General features: G+C 44.0%; 1 long non-coding RNA gene across 1 annotated transcript in view; it reads left to right on the forward strand.

Annotated features, from left to right (window-relative positions):
- LOC126248687 (uncharacterized) overlaps positions 1 to 22,098 on the forward strand; it is a 102,977-nt gene extending 80,879 nt beyond the window's left edge. The window contains exon 3 of the long non-coding RNA XR_007545525.1: positions 21,773 to 22,098. This is a non-coding gene — a long non-coding RNA (uncharacterized LOC126248687). The remainder of the gene's footprint in view (positions 1 to 21,772) is intronic.
- Positions 22,099 to 23,035: the final 937 nt, after the last annotated feature.

The following is a 23,035-nucleotide window of genomic DNA, read 5'->3' on the forward strand; positions in this document are numbered from 1 at the left end:
GTCATTCAGATTATCATCTACCTTAGTAGATAAATTATTTAGCTGATCCGAAAGTTCAACTACTTTCTCTGATAATGAACTAATTTCCTCCATGTGTCTTTCTGAACCAATTTTCAGAGTATCTACTGTGTCCTTTAAGTTTTCCTGGGTTTTTGCAAGTTGCGTAACCGAATCGGTAGATGCAACTGAGTCAATTTTAGCTTGCAAGATCTCATGATTTTCATGAACAATAGTTTGCAGTTCTTTTATGGCAGCTTCGTGATTCTGTAATGCATTTTCATGCCGCGAAAAAATAGGTTGAAAATGCTCACATATTTGTGTTTTTACGTCATTACAGACTTTTTGACATTTCGATTCAATGTTATGTAACTCAGTAGTTAAATCTTCATTTGTTTGTTCAAGCTTATGTTCCACTGAGTCTAACTTTTGAAGCTTTTGTTCCATTGCGTCTAACTGTTGCTGTGTTTGTCTCTGGTGTTGTTCCATTGTGTCTAACTTTTGAAGATTTTCTTCCATTGTGTCTAACTTTTGAAGATTTTGTTCCATTGTGTCTAACGTTTGAAGATTTTGTTCCATTGTGTCTAACTTTTGAAGATTTTGTCCCATTTGTTTCTGATTTTGTTCAAGCGTTGTGTCTAACTTTTGTAACCTTTGTCCCATTTGTTGCATTAACTGTAATAACAACGCACTGGTGTCTGAAACATGTTCCTCAGTGCTTTTCGGCAGTGAAGTTGCACCGGCAACATTCACATTTTGACAAGCAGAAAATGTGTCTTGACTTATTTGAGAAAACTGTGAGGACCCAAAACCTGAATCTACAGTATTTGCAAGATTGTGTCCTGTCATTTCGGATTCCTGGGGCGAACTGTTGCCGACCGATCGATCGATAATGCTTCCCTGTTCACTAATTGTTTCACTGCCTACACCAGTACTTGCAGCCCGCTCCATTTCCCTATGCACAATTACCAAATTACTACGTTGAACATTAGTTAATTGACAAACTGCCTATTGGCTTCTGTCTCGGGTTCTTCGGCCGACGTTCATCTACTGATTTTTCTGACGTTTCGCCAGCACGAGTGGCTGGCATTGTCAAAGCTTCACCCTCCATTGCCGGTGGTGAACCGGAGCCGAGCTCGCGGGCGCAGACTATATGTACCTGGCGCGCCAACGTCCGAGGGCTTCTCCGCGGTCATTTCCGGTGCGGTTCTCCTCTTGCTACCTGCGACGGTCGTTCGCTGCAGTACGGGAAGCCAGGATCCGTTGACCTTAAGGCTTTCCTCTTTCTTGTTCAAACTGTTCGCGTGTTTTTGTATTTCTACAGCTTCTCTGAACAAGCGCGTGTGATAGTGGTTCTCTACAGCCAGAACTTCCGTGTCGGCGAATTTTATTACGTGGTCGGTCTCATTCAGTGCGTGTTCTGCCACGGCCGATTTCTCCACCTGCCCCAACCTGCAATGTCGCTTATGCTCCTTGATCCTGGTGTTAATGGATCGTCCAGTCATCCCGACATAAACTTTTCCGCATGTGCATGGTATGCGGTATATTCCCGACATTGAAAGTGGGTCTCTTTTCTCCTTCGCCGATCTAAGACACTCTTTGATCTTCCTTGTCGGTTTGAAGATCGTCTTTACGCCATGTTTGCGCAATATACGGCCGATTCTGTCCGTTACTCTGGGAATGTATGGCAGAAAGGCCGTACCCGACATTTCTTTTTCTGGTTCCTTACTTCGCCGAGTGTTTGGCTCAGTTACACTTCTAATATAATTTGTGGAGTACCCATTGCTCCTCAGGACTGTTTCCAGGTGTTGCATTTCTCGTTTGAGGTGTTGCGGCTCACATATTCGTCCTGCTCTCGTTACGAGCGTACTAATCATGCCCCTTTTCTGGCTCGGGTGGTGGTTTGACAGTTTGTGCAGGTATCGGTCCGTGTGAGTCGGTTTTCGATACACGCTGTGTCCCAGGTTTTCGCCGTCCCTTGTGACCAGCACATCTAGAAATGGCAGTTTCTTGTCCTTTTCTACTTCCATGGTAAATGTTATGTTGGCATGGAGGCTGTTCAAGTGTCTTAGGAAGTCACCGAGCTGTTCTTCACCATGGCTCCACACCACGAAAGTATCATCGACGTACCTGTACCACACCTTAGGTTTGCAAGTGGCCGAGTCCAGTGCCTGTGCTTCGAATTGTTCCATGAAGAAGTTGGCCACCACTGGACTGAGAGGACTACCCATGGCGACGCCTTCCAGCTGTTCGTAGAAGTCGCCATTCCACGTGAAATAGCTCGTGGTGAGACATGCATGGAAGAGCTTTCTGATGTCTGGCGGGAAAATGGAACTGATGTGCTCCAGAGCGTCACTGAGTGGCACTTTCGTAAATAACGAAACAACATCAAAGCTGACCAGGATGTCGTTTGGTGCAAGTTTCAGTTTCTTCAGCTTCTCAATGAAATGTCCTGAGTCCTTAATGTATGTGTCGGTCTTCCCCACGTGTGGTTGGAGCAGAGAGGCCAAGTGTTTTGCCAGCTTATATGTCGGTGATCCAGGAGCGCTAACGATCGGTCTCAGTGGAACGTTGTTCTTATGGATCTTGGGTAATCCATACAGCCGAGGTGGTAGGGCTTCTGTGTTGCGCAGGTTTCTCTGTATGTCCGCCGGCAGAGAAGACGCCTTGATCAATCGATTCGTATTCCGTGTGATACGTTGCGTCGGATCTGCGCTTAGTTTTCGGTACGTCGTCGGATCTAATAGGTCTCGGATCTTTTGCTCATAATCTTCGGTCTTCATTACGACGGTCGCATTCCCCTTATCGGCAGGCAGTACCAATATACTCTTGTCGGCGTTGAGATTCTTAATGGCTTGTACCTCTTCTTTCTTCAGGTTGCAAGCTGGCGGTTTTGCTCGGCGCAGTATCCTGGCTGTTTCCGTGCGTATTTCCTCTGCCCTTTCACAAGGAAGGGCACGAATGGCTGCTTCGGTGTTGGCAATGATGTCCTCCATAGGTATGGTTCTCGGGATGATAGCGAAATTCCCTCCTTTTTGAAGAACAGACACTTCCGCTTCGGTCAATTGTCGTTCAGTGAGGTTGACCACTGTGTGTGACGTGTCGGCCGTGGCAGAACACGCACTGAATGAGACCGACCACGTAATAAAATTCGCCGACACGGAAGTTCTGGCTGTAGAGAACCACTATCACACGCGCTTGTTCAGAGAAGCTGTAGAAATACAAAAACACGCGAACAGTTTGAACAAGAAAGAGGAAAGCCTTAAGGTCAACGGATCCTGGCTTCCCGTACTGCAGCGAACGACCGTCGCAGGTAGCAAGAGGAGAACCGCACCGGAAATGACCGCGGAGAAGCCCTCGGACGTTGGCGCGCCAGGTACATATAGTCTGCGCCCGCGAGCTCGGCTCCAGTTCACCACCGGCAATGGAGGGTGAAGCTTTGACAATGCCAGCCACTCGTGCTGGCGAAACGTCAGAAAAATCAGTAGATGAACGTCGGCCGAAGAACCCGAGACAGAAGCCAATAGGCAGTTTGTCAACAAGTGGCCACGAAAGCCTCAACAATTTTGTATTAGTTAATTCATTACACGGTGGCGCTAACGCACTGTTTTCGTCTTCACTGTCATTTCTCAGTTTACTTTGGAGTCTAGTATTACTTTTTTCACACGCCATAATTGTCACAATATTTCACACGATAACACAGAAAAGCACAATTTGAAGAGCAAAAATAAGACAACACATTAACATAGCACTGAAAATAATTTCTAGTTAATCGCAAGCGCAAATGCGAAATACTTGGTGCAAATCTACATGCATGCCACAAGTTTTACTGTACAACAATGAAAGACTGCAACTACAAAGGAGATTCTCTCTACAATTACGCGCTAGCAATAAACAAAAGCCACACTAATTACACAAACTACAAGAAAAAATCAGAAGATTCCAGTGAGGTATCCTGGCAGGGTCGACATATGAAACGTCCCCTTTGAACAATTATACATGACTGTGCTTATACTGACACACAATATTTTTACCGCAACGCAGTCTGACTTTCAATAATCCCTGCAAAAGAATGGCCCTGACTAACATTAAACTATACCTTTCACAAATCACTTACCTCACAAAAATCTTCGTTACTCAAGCTACTGCAATACAGCAAGCGCCACTACTGCCAGCTAAATAAAAGATTCAAATTACTGAAGGCACTAACTACTGATAGGCATAGTTAGCAAATGAAAGATTTTGATAGAGAAAAAACAATGTATTTACCTTAATATTGTTCAAAAGTCATAATATATATAGCAGTTCATGACATCCAGTCTTACAAATTTCAAAACTCTGCCATTTCTCTCCCCACATCCACCACTGCTGGCGGCTCACCTCCAACTGCGCAACGCTACGCGCTGTTCACATCCAGCTGCCCAACACTACAATGGCAGACAACAATGCAAACTAGCCACAGACCTCACACAGCACAGCCAGTGATTTTCATACAGAGCGCTACGTAACGTTGCCAATAAGAAAACATAAACAGCCTACTAACACTGTGGCTTATCTCATAACTCTACTGCAGAAGTCAGTCCAGTTGTTCCTTGGTCCATTCTCCCATTCCACTGTGATATGGGTTTCTTAAAGCTGGGATGTAGCTATTTTTTGGATACAGAGATTTTTTAGCTGAACTCTATTCGGAGAGAATTTCGCTTCGACTCGTGTGAGGTAGCGGTTTGACTCAATGTTCGGACTTGAATGTCGTCGATAATTCCGTAGTGGGAGAAGGAGATGACAACGTGGTCGATCTGGTATTCATCAAGATGCTCGATCGAGGATCGCCATGTTTTCTTTTAATCTGTTTTTATCCTAAAGTGGGTAAACATCATTATGAGGTTCAATGGTTGCCAAATGTCAATCTGATGTGTGCTGTTTGTGTTAGTGTTTTGGAGTGCTGAATTTTTAACGATGATTTTTCTGTAGGTATTTTATGTCCCAAATTGAGCGTTGAAATCTCCGATTAGGGTTTTCACGCCGTCTTGGTGAATTTTGCTTATGGTTTTTTTTTAATGTGTTCCAGAATTTTTCAACACTTTCGGGGTTTTTCTTATTTTCAAGGTTGGTGAGGGCATGTGCAATGATGAGTGTGTGTTTCTTTTTGGTGCTCCGAATGCGCATAGTCGTAAGTCGATTGTTAATGGGTGTGATTTCTTTGACAGAGTTGATGATGGATCTGTGTAGGAGAAATGTCTTGCCGTAGATTGGTGCGTCTTTCGCTACCTTCTGTTGCGTTTTGATTTTGAAGATGCGATAGTTTCCGTAATGCAAGGCTTCATTGTCAGTTAGTCATGTTTCTTGAAGAGTAAGGATGAGAATTCTTTGTCGGTCGATTTCTTATGTGAGATTATGTAGTTTTCCTTTTTGGATCAATGTATTGATATTTAGTGTTCCAATGCATGTTTTCTGCTTGTAGGGAAGTTTACAAGAGATCTCCCATATTCTCTGCTGTGTTAGACAGGACTCCCCAGAATCCGAAAGACCAGTTGCCTTCTGTCGAGGGGGGGTTGTGTACCACATGGGGTAAAGTTGAATTTACTTGCACAGTTCATGTTTGCTTGTGTTTCATTGGTTTGGCCTGGATGATACTAGGACTTGATAGGACCAGAAGTTGTTAAAGTCCTTGGAACCAAATATTTTCAGCCGAGCTCATTGCGCTAACAGAATCTGACCAGAGTACTGGCGATTTTCACTCAGACGTGTCTGGTTTTTGGGTTCAACGGGTTGAATAGCCATTGAGGATTGTGTTAGTATTTGGTCCACCCCAAGTATTTGATTTCCGCGGTACCACCCGTATCTGGAAGACGTTTCCCCTATCCGCCACCTGCGGAGGCGCCCGGTGGAGAATGTAACAACCTCACACGGGACTATTATTATTATTGCTATTATTACTTTTATTATGTCATCAGCAAATCCGATATGGTGAATTTTTCCACCACTGAAATACATGTGTATTGTTCGATTGAATATTTGCAGTACGTAAATATAGGTTATAATGACGTTACATTGCTGCTAGTTAACATATTCCTCACTTTTTCTTAGCAATTGCTACCTGTTACTCCATCAAAGGAATTTATGTGTGCAGCATTGTTGCAATACAGACGTTCAAATTATCCAATTTCTGCACTTTCAGTTCGATACCAGATCGTTCTAAGCGAATTCAGCCGGTCAGTCGTAACGTGGATTTCCGACTACGTCTCTCATTATATGATAGACTCGGTAAACCATTCCTAATCGGACTGTTGAATCTAGATCAATTACCTATCACAGGGTTTGAATTCTTAAACACTATGGAAAATACTAATACAATGTGCTTTTTACAAATACGTTATTTAAATGTAAATATATGAAGTAACGAGATAGCAATTTATTTATTAGACTACATGCCCAGCCAACAGAGCACAACAGTGCAGGATTGGTTTCAGGCCAAGAGAGGATAAAGCTGTTCTACGATCCCCGGACCTCAACCCCATACAGAATATGTGGGCAGAGATAACGAGCCCATTGCCATTTGGACCTACAAATGCAAGCGACCTTTAGTCGAACATAGAGAACGAATGGTGTGAAGTAAAACATCAAGCTATCGAGGACCTTAGTGGAATCAATGCCCCGACGCCTTTGTGAAATCTTACGTAATGATGGTGTGTGAGTTAGTTACTAAAAGTATACTCGTCCACCAAACCCCTGTGGAGAATCATATGATAATAATCACTCAAACTTTGGTTTGTCGCAGCTATTTAGCATACAAGCCCTTTTACTTTCAGTTTCCTCCTTACAATTCTTGCAGTGCAAGGTAACTGAAAAATCTCATCCACTCGGCGCCAACTGAGGAACTGATGGGTGCATGTGTTGTTCAACAGACAGCAGGCGTCACTCCCTCTGGAATCAATAACTCTATGTGTGTGAGTGTGTGTGTGTGCGTGTGTTTGTATTCACGACCAATCTGAATTAATGCTACTAACATGCTAGAGACAAGCAACAATGAAAATTGTATCAAATATAACTGTAAAGTATTTTGATGTGATGGATAGTTACAAACTGAATTTTTATCAAACCCATGTCCTGCATATTACGTTAAGTAAGTATAATCTATTAACTCTATAATTTAGTTAGCAGAGACAGTGCGCTCCTGTTGCCGCGACTCGCAAGTGCTGAGATTCGCAGTACCCAATGCCGCCGCGATTTATTAATGTTGGCTGAGCGTGGACACTGCAGCAGACGCTGCGCCATAAACAGAAAGAAATCACCTCGGCTCTGGCTGCAGTGAGTTGGCTTTACTGCCTGCATGATCTTATAGTAACCAACGTGAGACTGTACTCTGAGGCGCCATGGAACAAATGGAAAGGGTATCATTTCATTAGTCATCAGAATATTAACCAGCGAAGAAATGTCCACTCTGTTTGAATTCCAAGACAATAGGTGATACCAAAATTTATCCAACACACAAAAATTAACTGCAGAGCTTTCATGTACGTATTAGTAGCACAAAAGAAATATTATGTCTTGAAGCGTATACTTCATTTCCTCCTATCATATCAACGCCCTTGTTTTAGTATGACGTGAGAAAAAAAATGGTTCAAATGGCTCTGCGCACTATGGGACTTAACTTCTAAGTCAACAGTCCCCTAGAACTTAGAACTACTTAAACCTAACTAACCTAAGGACATCACACACATCCATGCCCGAGGCAGAATTTGAACCTGCGACCGTAGCGGTCGCGCGGATCCAGACTATAGCGCCTTGAACCACTCGGCCACCCCGGCCCCCCTGACGTGAGAAAATAAACACAAAAAATCTATAGTTTCGGAAAAGCATATAAGTCATTTCTCCTTCGCATGTCATAGCTCTTGTTTTAGTATGAAGTGAAAAATAGACAGTTTAGGGTTCTGAAGCATAATATGACAGCAGATTCTTATCGTAGGCCGAACCGAAGGGAACCGCAAAAAGCAGGGAGCTCTCCATCCTCTTGTACAACATTGTTTCCTTTCATGCATTACTACCGCTCGCAGATTCTTATTTAAGGACTTGAGGGCATCAAGTTCTTCTGCAGAATGAGCCTTACGTTATTGTGATAATTACGGTGTGGAAAAATGCAACAAAGACGATTTGCCCTAGAGCAGTGAAGATACTTGAACATGTCTGTATTCAGAAATGACTGCCAGCTGCCACAACACTTCATAGAATTCATGCGGCAGGCAACAACTGAGAGTGCGCTGCAGAATTCAATCAGTAAGTCGTCAGGAGACGGACGGAAACGTCAAATTAACGTCGCTTTCCGATGCATATTCAGTCAAAAATGAGGTGATATTAACGTAGTTGGGTGTTCTAGCAATCACACTTTGATTATGCCCAGATGAGTATTCCGACAGCCAAAAGAACCAGCTAGTGTGAAACCACCGGGAACTACACTGCTATGAAACTGCAAGAACTCGAGACAATACGTGGCCTCTTCCATTCGCTGGGTAATCTCTTACTGTTATTTACGATTCTCTCTGTCCTAGACGTGATGCGAATGGAACTTCACATCCATGACGCGCTTTCCGCATTTCTTGACAAACAGCAGCAATTTGTAATCACTGCGAGTAACAACTGTGTGATGATAATGGTACAGGTTGTCAGTGGGTGTTGTGGTGTTATGCTGTCAAACAATAACGTTAATGATGGCGCACATAATCTAGCGCTGAATACCTAAGTAATGACAGTGAGGTGGTGTCGTCGCTCCTCTTTATTTGGTATCAGCTTGAGTAATCTGATTTAACGAACACAGTATTCCATTCACGAGCTGCTAATGATACAGTATGACTACTGAGATCATTGTGCGGGTATTACATTAACTCTGCAGTAGGTTGCTTGACAAGCATTACCGTCGGCTATGCAGCTGAAATGGCTCACTACACTGGTAGTCTACGTTGCACTTGGTTAAACGATCAGCTCGCTGCAATCCTGCTTCTACTGTTCATAAATACTTGTATAATGACCATTCGTTATTCGACTAAATATGCGCTAGAATCTGATTCGCATGTATATGACATGGGTTAGCGACATCACAAAGCAATGACTAAGGAATGGATGCCATTGAAGTCCCGTTATATGGATGGCAAGATAAATGCTCGCAAATCTCCCGTATTGCCTCAGTAAACAATTGCATCTTAAATATCGAAAGACAGACGTCCACATTGTCACAGGACGTTGAAATACAGTAACGGCAGCAGAAATAAATTTGTGCCCGACTGGGGTTCAGACCTGGACATCCTGCTTACTAGGCGGATGCGCTGACCATTGCACTATCGGGACACAACGGTCAACCTGCCTGCAGGACCTATCTACATACGCCCCCAGTCAGACGCAAATTCCCATTTTTGCCGAATACCACATACGCGGTACCCCGCCGGCCATTATTCCACTCGTTCGAAACCACACTGTATTCCCGCGAGGGTTTGGACAATTTCGTGCGTCTAGCACTAAAAACATTCGATGGTCCATCGAGACCTGAATAATTATACAGGATGTTTCAGGAGTAATATTTAATATTGTAGGAGGTGGTAGTATAGACAAACTACAAAAACAATGCCATTAACATGTGTCCAATTTTTATTGAGTACAGCTGGGTTCAATGCATTTTCGTTTCATTTGTTGGTCCTTACAGTACTGTGTGGTCTACACTTCCTTGAAAATGAGCTTCCAGCATTATTGGAAGACGTTCCTTTGGCTACAAGAAAGCGTATGTTCCTCCAGGATGACGGGGCTCCTGCACATTCTAGTCGTCAACATTTCGCGGAAGATGGATCAGTAGATATGGGTATTTTTCTTAGCCACCAAGGTCTCCGGACCTTATCGCTTTGGAATTTTGCCTGTGTAAGCGGTTGAAAGGTGAAGTCTACAAAGAAAACGTAAATCTAAGAGCCGATTTAATCGTTCGGGCTATGACTAGTGTAGACCTCATAAAAGAACGCAAAGAGCTACACTTGGTGTTATAAATTGGGAACTGAAGTTGTGACGGGAATTTTTGAAAATAAACTTTGAACGTCCTCATTTCCCTTTACTTTGAGTTTTTTAGGATTACGTTGTAACAGCAGTATCTTCGTACTCAATAAAAATTGGACGCATTTATATGGAATTTTTATACAATTCGTCTATACCTCCACCTGCTAAAATATCTACTATTCTTTCGGAAACATCCTGTATATGTAGAGACACCACGAATCTGTGTTCGAACCTGGTCAGGCACAAATTTTCATCTGCCGCCGTAGCTGTAATTTTAACGCCCTGTGGCAGCCTGCACAGCCTTCCTTCGACATTTAATTGATTAACACTGTATTGCTGCAACTGAAGGCAAAGTTCCAAATTCCGCTGGAAAAGTATATTTCAAATGTGATGATTTTGCTCCTCCTTAACTGTAATTGAAAACGATCACAACGAAATTAAGTGTAGGAATCCTACGAAACCCTTAAGTTCATACTGCGGTGCTGTGCAGACGAAAAAAGAAGTTATTCACAGTTACCAGAATTCAGATGGTGTTGGTCAGTTTCCACTAATTATGACTGCTCTATTAATTGTTGGTTCACAGGCACTTTTCTGCCGCTTGTTGTAACTATCTTTTGAATGTTAGAGATGGAAGAATAGAAACATCAGATTTTCACTATATGGAATATTCGAATTCAATTTAAGTCTTCAGATTTCGAGCAACGGCAGAATATCCGTCAGAAAAGTTGACAACAGGAAGCCAGGTCATGCCTGTCTTCTGGAGGGTGTGCCAATGACAGTGATCTCAATAACAATATTGTATAGCAAAGATACGTTGCCAACTCAACCACTGGAGAAGCTCCATTATTGTGAATCGTGTCTGGTGAATACGCTTTTAAGTTTTGGGACCGATTAAGACAGTAAAACATAAATAATTTCGCAGTTATTACTTTATGATGTATCGTTTGCACTCAGTGCATCGACGTGTTGCAAGTAATTACACTCTAGCCCCTAAACCTAGTTAGAGAAATGCTAATAAGACTCCTTGACATATAATGAGGATATTCCGGCCCTTGCCACCTGCAGCTTTGAGACGAAGCTGTAGTCACTTCCGAGGTCACTCGCAGAACACATCAGCTGGTATCCTTCCTGCTAGTATAATTGAAACAATGCAACTACACAGAATATGTATGGCTAATTTGTGACCGACGAGTTAATTCTTTGATGGTACAGATCTATCCTGCTAAATTCACTTGATATTATCATGTCATTTGAATTGAATAATGCGAGTGATTGTCTCTTTAGATTTGATAAAAGGACATCAGTTAATGCTTTTGAGTCCACGAACGTTGTTCCACACAGGAAATACTACTCTCGTGTTTTGTGTTGCGATTTATCTGTCATAGAGACTACTGGGTCAATAAGTAAGACACATATGCCGTACCTTCCCGCTACGTCCGAGGTAAAGTGCTTGCCTACCAGGTGCAAGTTGCTTTCGATCGCCTTTCGAGATTCGCTGAAAGCCAGGTTTTTAATTATTTTTGTAGCAGAACTACAAGCAGGCAGGTAGCGACTCAATAAGGCAATCGTAAGACAACGCTAGAGCAAAGGACATCTTCCTACTTTCAGTACTCCCTAGTGTCAGAGCGCAAACCTTCTGGTACTGCAAATATTCGTAATGCCACTTTTGTTTTCTGCCGACATATTTTTTGTTGTTGTGAATCCGTAATTTTATCTATGAACTGCCACATTTCCATAATACTTGATAATGATACAGGACATGAAGTTAATACATACCTTATCGGTCTCAAAAGTTGGTAATATCCTACCAATTCGTATTAAAATAGGCACAGTCATGTTACGGGCACTTAATGCTTTATTGAGGTAGACTGCCGTCGTGATGTTTCTGTAGTATGTCGAATTTAATTTGTATTAGTATAGTGAAAATTTTAATTGCGAATCCAACAGTTTAGTGAACACAACAGTAATCATCAAACAGAAATTAATCAGCAACAGTATATTCTTCCACAATATGTAAAACAATCTGACAATGCTAAAGTAGTTTACCAATTCTATGGCTGTGGATACCTATTCGATCTAACGATGTCATTAAACCAGTGTAGTTTGAAGAGCATTTTCGTCTAGAAACTAACCGCCTTGACGGTTGATCGATCAAGAGCGGGAAAGGTAAAAGGTTACGAGTAAACGATAAGAGGGACAAGTGCCCGAGAGATGACTTCCCTATCAATACAAGTGCCTGAAAGATGACTTCCCTATCAAGCTCCTGGATAGCTTTGTTTCTCAAATCAACAGAGTGCGTTATCATGCAGTAGCATACATGATGTAGTTTTGTTGGTCGATTTTCTTACACTGCGAGCGAAAGGCATCTCAATTGTTGGCAACAATTTCCAGCTGTGATGGACAAACCCTTGTGGAAGAATTCGTAGTGCAAAACACACATATGGAGCTATCAGATGGAAAATTTTGTGTTCACATTACTCTTTGTTCGAGTTTACGTCTTGTGGTAGGGCTCAGCCTTTCATTTCTACTTAGGAAGTTAACGATGTCGGCATGAAAACTCGTCACCAGCTACAGTATTACGTAAGAATGCTCAATGAGCGAGCTGTTGACGTTCAAGCAAAACTGCAATAATAGTCACTGCGCTGTGGTTTTTTTTTTTTTTTTTTTGTTTCGAATTAGTGCATGCGGTACACCTACACCAGACTTCTGGACCATGTTTGTTGAATGTAAGTGTCGCATGACGGTTAAATGGTAATGCATCACTTATATCATTAGTCGAGACTTCCTTAATGCGGAAAATCATTCATGCCAGAACGATTTTTGTTGAAACAAGAATATCTTTTTCTGGCGTATTTTTCCGGAAAAGCTCTCACTCCACACACAGTTAAAATCTTTCGAGCTGCCTCCTCTGCATTCACCCCTCTATTATACCAAAAGTGAATATTGTGTTGCAAATGTTACACCTCTTTCCACTTGCGACCCACTTTTACAACGCTTAACCGTAGTTCATGATTTTCAAGTATGCGAAATCCAATGCGTAACTGCAAGATGATACCTAGAACTGCAAATTCGAAAATGGCAGTTGATACATACACTGGTAGCGTCGCGTCACGTTCACCTGCTCAGCACCCGATTTCAGGCGGCGGGTGGCGTCTGGCCGGTGGCCGGTAGGCGCTGCAGCGCGAGGAAATACTCGAGCGTAAGCTGTTGCGATCGCGATGCACCCACGAGCTGTCGTGTGGAATTGTTTCTCGAAGTATTAGTTATTACTGGTGGGTAGGATGTGAAGCCAGTTATCTTCGATGTTCAGTCAGACTCATAACTTTAGACGAGGGCTGAAAAGTGACCAAAAAAATAAAATAAAGTGCAGTTAGACGCGAACACGCGGCTGTAAGTTCGGAATTTGCGACCATTAACACCAGACCACGGGCTCACGGAACGCAACGAGGTCTCGGAAGTAGATCACACTTCCTCCTGACACTTCCGCATGTAACAAAAAAAAAATGGCTCTGAGCACTATGGGACTTAACAGCGGAGGTCATCAATGCCCTAGAACTTAGAACTACTTAAACCTAACTAACCTAAGGACATCACACACATCCACTCCTGAGGCAGGATTCGAACCTGCGACCGTAGCGGTCGCTCGGTTCCAGATTGAAGCGCCTAGAACTGCTCGGCCACTCCGGCCGGCCCGCATCTAACAGTGTTGCCAGATTGTGCAGATGGCTGGACTTTGCGTTGTCAGGGGCGGTCGATTTTATTGGCCATCTTAAGAGAACGACTGACCGGCCGGCGGTCAGTTTTTATGTCTAAGACTGTACATTAATTACTTTGCGCACCAACTTACTTCAGTTTCTCCCTAGTCGGGTACGCAGCCAATGGTACAAGGCACACAAAGCACTAGCCTTCCAGTGTCCATAAGGAGCGTAATCTACTCCGTAATCAATATTTATTTTATTTTGTCATGTTAGATAGTAAATACACTTCTACACTCCTGGAAATTGAAATAAGAACACCGTGAATTCATTGTCCCAGGAAGGGGAAACTTTATTGACACATTCCTGGGGTCAGATACATCACATGATCACACTGACAGAACCACAGGCACATAGACACAGGCAACAGAGCATGCACAATGTCGGCACTAGTACAGTGTATATCCACCTTTCGCAGCAATGCAGGCTGCTATTCTCCCATGGAGACGATCGTAGAGATGCTGGATGTAGTCCTGTGGAACGGCTTGCCATGCCATTTCCACCTGGCGCCTCAGTTGGACCAGCGTTCGTGCTGGACGTGCAGACCGCGTGAGACGACGCTTCATCCAGTCCCGAACATGCTCAATGGGGGACAGATCCGGAGATCTTGCTGGCCAGGGTAGTTGACTTACACCTTCTAGAGCACGTTGGGTGGCACGGGATACATGCGGACGTGCATTGTCCTGTTGGAACAGCAAGTTCCCTTGCCGGTCTAGGAATGGTAGAACGATGGGTTCGATGACGGTTTGGATGTACCGTGCACTATTCAGTGTCCCCTCGACGATCACCAGTGGTGTACGGCCAGTGTAGGAGATCGCTCCCCACACCATGATGCCGGGTGTTGGCCCTGTGTGCCTCGGTCGTATGCAGTCCTGATTGTGGCGCTCACCTGCACGGCGCCAAACACGCATACGACCATCATTGGCACCAAGGCAGAAGCGACTCTCATCGCTGAAGACGACACGTCTCCATTCGTCCCTCCATTCACGCCTGTCGCGACACCACTGGAGGCGGGCTGCACGATGTTGGGGCGTGAGCGGAAGACGGCCTAACGGTGTGCGGGACCGTAGCCCAGCTTCATGGAGACGGTTGCGAATGGTCCTCGCCGATACCCCAGGAGCAACAGTGTCCCCAATTTGCTGGGAAGTGGCGGTGCGGTCCCCTACGGCACTGCGTAGGATCCTACGGTCTTGGCGTGCATCCGTGCGTCGCTGCGGTCCGGTCCCAGGTCGACGGGCACGTGCACCTTCCGCCGACCACTGGCGACAACATCGATGTACTGTGGAGACCTCACGCCCCACGTGTTGAGCAATTCGGCGGTACGTCCACCCGGCCTCCCGCATGCCCACTATACGCCCTCGCTCAAAGTCCGTCAACTGCACATACGGTTCACGTCCACGCTGTCGCAGCATGCTACCAGTGTTAAAGACTGCGATGGAGCTCCGTATGCCACGGCAAACTGGCTGACACTGACGGCGGCGGTGCACAAATGCTGCGCAGCTAGCGCCATTCGACGGCCAACACCGCGGTTCCTGGTGTGTCCGCTGTGCCGTGCGTGTGATCATTGCTTGTACAGCCCTCTCGCAGTGTCCGGAGCAAGTATGGTGGGTCTGACACACCGGTGTCAATGTGTTCTTTTTTCCATTTCCAGGAGTGTATAATCGAGTAAGATGCAAGCGGAGGTGAAACGTCACGCTCTGTTGCCTGTGTTATTCTTCGCTCGAATAATTATATCTCCTACGGAGATGTAGTTTCCCTGACCTATCGAACAGCAACTACTTTTGTTATTCCACACCTATAGATCTCTTGTAGGCCCTACTCACTATTGACAGCAACTAAAAGAAATGTGACATACACATACTAGGAAAATATCCCCTCAAAACTTCAAGAATTTACGCAAAGAGCAAGCATGAACGCACAAAGTAATAAATGAGGGCAGTTGTATTCGTTTTGCGGTTACTCCGCCTTTCCTGAGGCGAACTCTCATCTCGTCTATGCACTTGAAGGAGTTTTTCCGGCTTGATTCTGTAGCACTTTCACTAGATGGTGGCTGTGCCTATGCGTGATGGTACGCCTACTTCCTCTGAGACTTTCAGTTAGCTGTATATCACGGTGGGACCTCGAGTTCTACTTTCGATAGTTTAATTTAGCTCTTGAGAAACCGGATAAAGGGCGAGCGTTCACAATAACAACACAACTTAAGGAACAGTCATTGCTTGTGTATCTTTCTAGTTTTACTCTCAGAAAATTAGGAGATGGGAGTGACTTGACGCTAGTAATAGGCATTTCGTTCTCGATAATTCGACGTAATGAAACGCCACATATCCTGTAGGGTTTACTGCTGTAATTCTCCTTGCTGTTCTCTAACTGCTTCCCAAACCTACGCGTGGTACACTACCAATTACATGCCCTGGGTTTCCTCTACGCTTCGATACCGAATCCATATTTCAACCCGGGGTCAGGGATTTTCTCCGCCTCGTGATGACTGGGTGTTGTGTGATGTCCTTAGGTTAGTTAGGTTTAAGTAGTTCTAAGTTTTAGGGGACTGATGACCATAGATATTAAGTCCCATAGTGCTCAGAGCCATATTTCAACCTCAATGCGTTACTTAACAAACCATAAGAGGATGGAGCTCCTGTCTCCTTGGACCTAACTTACCAACAGGATAGCACTTCTTTTGTTCATGGGCAGCGATCCCCTCGTTAATTCATTACTTTACGGGGCGTAAAAACCAGAGCGAAAACATGGGCAGCGACCGAGCTGCCACACGCCGTGTTCCTTATCTATGTACGGAATGCGTAATGCGCCAGGCGGTGTTCAGCCGCATACCGGCGCCATGTATTCATGCACAACACGCAACACATTTACACAAGCTCTAAGTCCTGTCCTCGGGCTTCTCAATTGTTTCACCGCTACATATGTTTTCCTTTTTACGTTTTTCGTATGTTCTGACACTTATACGAACACGTGATGTGACATACTTTTCACCTTTGGATGATTTTGATACTGCGAATTTTAAAAGGCATACTGCTGAGGTACTACCAAGTACACCTATGCGAGTTCCTCTGCATAACCAATGGCAGTCTGAAGCAGGAGTGCCATCTGGATTTGCTCTGATGTACCCCGTACTGCCGTTCGGTCGTACTTGACAATTATTTGCTGCTCATATTACTGCACTAACAGGTACACTTTGCACACACTACAACACCTTAGAGCACCATCACGGATGGATTCCCATGCTACATCTGGTATCTATTTTGCTGAACTACCTGTATCAGCCTCATGCCTTTCTCCTAGCCACTGACAGGAAATATACACTATTGTGTAACTGTACACTGAAGTTTGCAGCTGAGTGTGCTTGGATTTCTCTGTTACTTGCCACTTGAATCAACACTTCTCGACGTGTGACCGATTTTGCTTACCGAATCCATCGGACATAAGACAAACAACTTCAGGCTTCAGACTACGCCCACTTCCACACGAACCGCAATTCATGTGATTTTTAAGCATTTGGAAGCCCACAACGTCTCATAATTTCCCTCTCTTCTTCACTTCTGGATTGACACGAGGCATTATCATTACACACATGAACGTGGCTTGCTCCATCGGCTGTTGTTCAAGTTCGGTGTTTCATGTTGCCACATTCCACACACCATATTTCACCCGTTCGTCCAACGACAATTTTTTTTTTTTTAAATAAGCTGGAGCCCCTCCACGCCCACATCGGCGTGACGGACAACACAAAAGGTCTACTACCATCTCTGCAAAGGGGTTAGTGTCCACTAAGCGAGGTCTTCGCAGGACGTGGGCTCTTCGATGTTTGCTTACGTCTGCTTATGATTAACCAATAATACGCACTCATCTGGAGACAGATCTGTACCTCCAGATTGGAAAATTTCGCAGGTCGCACCAGTGTTTAAGAAGGGTAGTAGGAGTAATCCATCGAACTACAGACCTATATCATTGACGTCGGTTTGCAGTAGGGTTTTGGAGCATATACTGTATTCAAACATTATGAATCACCTCGAGGGGAACGATCTATTGATACGTAATCAGCATGGTTTCAGAAATCATCGTTCTTGTACAACGCAGCTAGCTCTTTATTCGCACGAAGTAATGGCCGTTATCGACAGGGGATCTCAAGTTGATTCCGTATTTGTAGATTTCCGGAAAGCTTTTGACACCGTTCCTCACAAGCGACTTCTAATCAAGCTGCGGACCTATGGGGTATCGTCTCAGTTGTGCGACTGGGTTCGTAATTTCCTGTCAGGAAGGTCGCAGTTCGTAGTAATAGACGGAAAATCATCGAGTAAAACTGAAGTGATATCAGGTGTTCCCCAGGGAAGCGTCCTGGGACCTCTGCTGTTCCTGACCTATATAAATGACCTGGGTGACAATCTGAGCAGTTCTCTTAGGTTGTTCGCAGATGATGCTGTAATTTACCGTCTAGTAAGGTCATCCGAAGACCAGTATCAGTTGCAAAGCGATTTAGAAAAGATTGCTGTATGGTGTGGCAGGTGGCAGTTGACGCTAAATAACGAAAAGTGTGAGGTGATCCACATGAGTTCCAAAAGAAATCCGTTGGAATTCGATTACTCGATAAATAGTACAATTCTCAAGGCTGTCAATTCAACTAAGTAACTGGGTGTAAAAATTACGAACAACTTCAGTTGGAAAGACCACATAGATAATATTGTGGGGAAGGCGAGCCAAAGGTTGCGTTTCATTGGCAGGACACTTAGAAGATGCAACAAGTCCACTAAAGAGACAGCTTACACTACACTCGTTCGTCCTCTGTTAGAATATTGCTGCGCGGTGTGGGATCCTTACCAGGCGGGATTGACGGAGGACATCGAAAGGGTGCAAAAAAGGGCAGCTCGTTTTGTATTATCACGTAATAGGGGAGAGAGTGTGGCAGATATGATCTACATCTACATGATTACTCTGCAATTCACATTTAAGTGCTTGGCAGAGGATTCATCGAACCACAATCATACTATCTCCCTACCATTCCACTCCCGAACAGCGCGCGGGAAAAACGAACACCTAAACCTTTCTGTTCGAGCTCTGATTTCTCTTATTTTATTTTGATGATCATTCCTACCTATGTAGGTTGGGCTCAACAAAATATTTTCGCATTCGGAAGAGAAAGTTGGTGACTGAAATTTCGTAAATAGATCTCGCCGCGACGAAAAACGTCTTTGCTTTAATGACTTCCATCCCAACTCGCGTATCATATCTGCCACACTCTCTCCCATATTACGTGATAATACAAAACGAGCTGCCCTTTTTTGCACCCTTTCGATGTCCTCCGTCAATCCCACCTGGTAAGGATCCCACACCGACCAGCAATATTCTAACAGAGGACGAACGAGTGTAGTGTAAGCTGTCTCTTTAGTGGATTTGTTGCATCTTCTAAGTGTTCTGCCAATGAAACGCAGTTGGGATGGAAGTCATTAAAGCAAAGACGTTTTTCGTCGCGGCAAGATCTATTTACGAAATTTCAGTCACCAACTTTCTCTTCCGAATGCGAAAATATTTTGTTGAGCCCAACCTACATAGGTAGGAATGATCATCAAAATAAAATAAGAGAAATCAGAGCTCGAACAGAAAGGTTTAGGTGTTCGTTTTTCCCGCGCGCTGTTCGGGAGTGGAATGGTAGGTTCGATGAACCCTCTGCCAAGCACTTAAATGTGAATTGCAGAGTAATCATGTAGATGTAGATGTAGACGTAGAAAATTGAACGACTGACGTACAGGTCCTACGGTCTTCCTGCTGCCAGTCATCTTACGTGAAATGTATCTTTTGCATTCGAAGCTGATAAACTAACATAGTACTAGGACTTATTCGCCCTATTGTAACATGGTGTGTTAAGACATTTTAGCCATCCAGGCTAGTATTAGACAGTGCTGCTACTATACGGTTGGATAATGCGTTGTACGCCTCCCCCCCCCCTCCCCCCCAAGTCAATATAGTGGCTGTGTAGAAATTGGCACTTTTAAAAGAAGAAAAAGAAGTAGCTTTACAACAGATTGCCAATTGATTAATTGCTGCGAAGGTCGGGCCAAAGCAGAATACATCGTACCTTACGGGACGTTCAAGAGGTGCTTATCACCATCCAGGAACAACTGAAGTATTTCGGACGCCGTGCCGCTGCAACGAACCAAGCGAACTGGGTTCAACGCAGGCGGCGCTGTGCTGAAAATAATATTAGGCACCCCCGATCAAGCGGATGCTAATTGTTGGGATAAAACCCTTCGACAATTTAGTTTTTTTACTTCCCAAAACCTTGAAATCCTCGTATGCCGGCATGTGCGACTGGCACATAGAGAACGCTATCTCCTGTCTACCACCAAACAAATGATTAGTGTAGCTACTGAACTAATACAACAATATGACGAACTGAGGAATTCAGTCAACATGAATTAGTTACTATGTATAAGGACTGTGAAACCTAACCTCTACCCTGGAAGTAATTAAGGCACTACAAACTCTATTCTATAACACCTCCAATCCAATTACATGTTACTACGCAGCCTGCTATTATTCAGATAGGTATACAACAAAACTTCCACCCTAATCTATTACCCACTGAACTGTTCTTCCAAACACTTAGTAATATCTCTTTTCATTTACTGTCGTCAATGCAGACTGTTTATCCTACATGGGAATCTGCAGTATTACTATTCCGTTGCCGAGGTGTACTTATCGCGATTGGTAGACGTTTTACGGGCACTAATATTGCTGTCTGTCACTTGTGACAGTTGTGTATTCGAGTATTACCGCCTACACTCTTTTCCAGTTGCCTAGCCAGTCACCCTGAAATTCTTCCTCTGACAAAGTCAGCATGTCCTGATCCTTTGTAAAGATCGTCAAACTCATGCGTTGATATCTCTTAATGTTTTTCATTTATGTACACAATTATTACATTTGTTCTACACCATCATTTAATACTGGGTTACGGAACTGTGAAATCGCATTGTTCTTAGAAGAGATTGAAACCTCTCCCTGCCCTCGTATCATCCTTAAGATACATGAACCTTGGTTCGTCCCTGTCGGAAACAGTTTGCTATACTCTGTGTCACAACCTATCTGAATAATTTTGATTTGCTATCAGTCTATGCCCTTGTCTCAGACTAGTCAGGTCGTCATATGTGGACTCCTGTTTAAGATTTTTCTTGCGACATAGTTACACCCATTGTTAAGCTCCATTTTCATTCAACCTACTCCCACTATGCTAGTCTTAAGCCCTTTATGCTATACGTTCCTGAAGTACCTATTGCGTTACGACAGCCAGACAGTTTTCCGGTGTTATCCAATAATTCTGATTCTACTTTTAGACTTTATTAACAAATTACTAACTAAAGAACATGGACAAATGACTCCTGAACGTGCAGATGTGCGTATCATTGAATGGAACGCCAAAGACTACATGCACCAAGTGATTATTCCCAGTGCTACGTCTATCCCTGTAACTCTAGTCGTCTTTTGCTTTATTGTATAGATCTTGCTTGCCAATGGCATTCGTAAATGTTTTAAGCCACGACGCCAAGCAATACACGAGCAACAGCCATCGGTCGAGTATCGTGTTTAATACCTAGTCACACTACAGGCATGGCCCTCCTTTATGTTAAGATGTAGAGATTAGTGGTCTGTATTATTGTATTCATGTTCCTTTTAAATTGTCAAATTTTGTATCTTGGCACGGGATTACGCAGGATCACTTTAGCGAATAATTGTGTGTCAAGGATTATTTGTATTTGAACTTTAAAAGTCCTGCAAATCAGGCACAAGTGTTATTCTGCAACTTTTATTAAGAAACGTAGATAATTAGTCATTTTTTGTAAACCACAGTAACGGAGAGTGTCTAATTGTCTTTATCTGCCGAACGAGGTCCTTTATGTGGCATTTATGTTAATAACAACTGTGCTATTGTTACTTGTGAGAGGCCCCATACACTGGAGTTCTTGCCGGGCCCTCCACTGATGCAGCTCCGTCCTCGAGTGTTACAGTCGCCTATGATCTGCGAAGCCTGCTCACCGAGCCTGCCCATCACCCGACGACAACACCAGCCCTGTCGGTTTCGACCGCAGCCCTACATCGCGGCGCCCAAGCCCTGCCGCGCACCACTCAGGCGCTGTCTGACTGACCGCTCCGGCCTTCGTCGTTCTCCTGACGACGCTCTCACTCCGACGGCTTCGCATCAGCAAGCCCACATCAACACTCAACTTACATGGCCAATTCAATGAAATTATGCTTAATTTTGTTTAATTTTGCAAGAAGTTCTATGTGGTCATTTACACTTGAATTTCACAAATGTCAAAAGCAAATTAATTAATTTAATAAATTAAAAAAAAATGATTTATAACCCATACCCCTTTTTAAACGATTTGGTATATTTCAGCCGCCTCCCCAATATTTCTAAGGTCCCATCCTATCATAAATGTCGGCAGAACTTCCTGAGGGAACCATTTAAATTTGCATTCAGTTTTATAACTTTTAACTCATTTTTCGGATCCGTAAAACGGCTGCCATAGAAGAGGGAGGAAATGTACATGGTGAGCAGTTTTATTGAGAGGAAAATAGTTTTTCCAATTTTTCATTTTGATTGTCTTTCATATAGCATACAGTACTGCGTCTTTGACCAGACAGTGGCTGAGTCTGGGCCGGCATAGTACTGGATGTTTTGCATAACACCCACGCTCAGTCCACGTCAACATTGTTCCACGGCTGTACCGCTGAAAAGGGTTGCTATGCTTGAGTACCGCTGATGGAGCGACGCTCACTGAAGCACCCTCTGACCATTAATGGGAGGACAGAGGGGCAGTCACATGAGTTCGCGTCGGACGTGTTGATAAGAATGTGCCGGTATTCGGGACGCTCTGCTGCCTGCCAGCACGGTCCGCGACCATACGTGTCCACTAGTTCCTCTCTTTAGGGGCACAATTCCTCTCAGTTTAACTGTGACAGCCTCCTGTTGCTGTAGGGAGTTTGGGTTAGAGGTACTTCTTAGGTGTAGGCTTTTGTTGAAATAAAACTTTCACTAGTGACTGGTATAAATCCCTTCTTTCGAAGATTTTCTCCCAACATCACTGGACGCCCCGCTTTCCGCTCATTTCCCATCCTGAGCAAGTCCAGCTCATACATCAATGGCATAATTTCATAGAGTTCTATATAGACATTTTTTAGCGCAGGCTGTTCAGCTCAGTGTATCCGTTTAGCAGCACGCAGCCAGTCGACGTCTTGGAACTGTT

This window comes from Schistocerca nitens, chromosome 3 (genome assembly GCF_023898315.1).
Source record: "Schistocerca nitens isolate TAMUIC-IGC-003100 chromosome 3, iqSchNite1.1, whole genome shotgun sequence".
NCBI classification, from domain to species: domain Eukaryota; kingdom Metazoa; phylum Arthropoda; class Insecta; order Orthoptera; family Acrididae; genus Schistocerca; species Schistocerca nitens.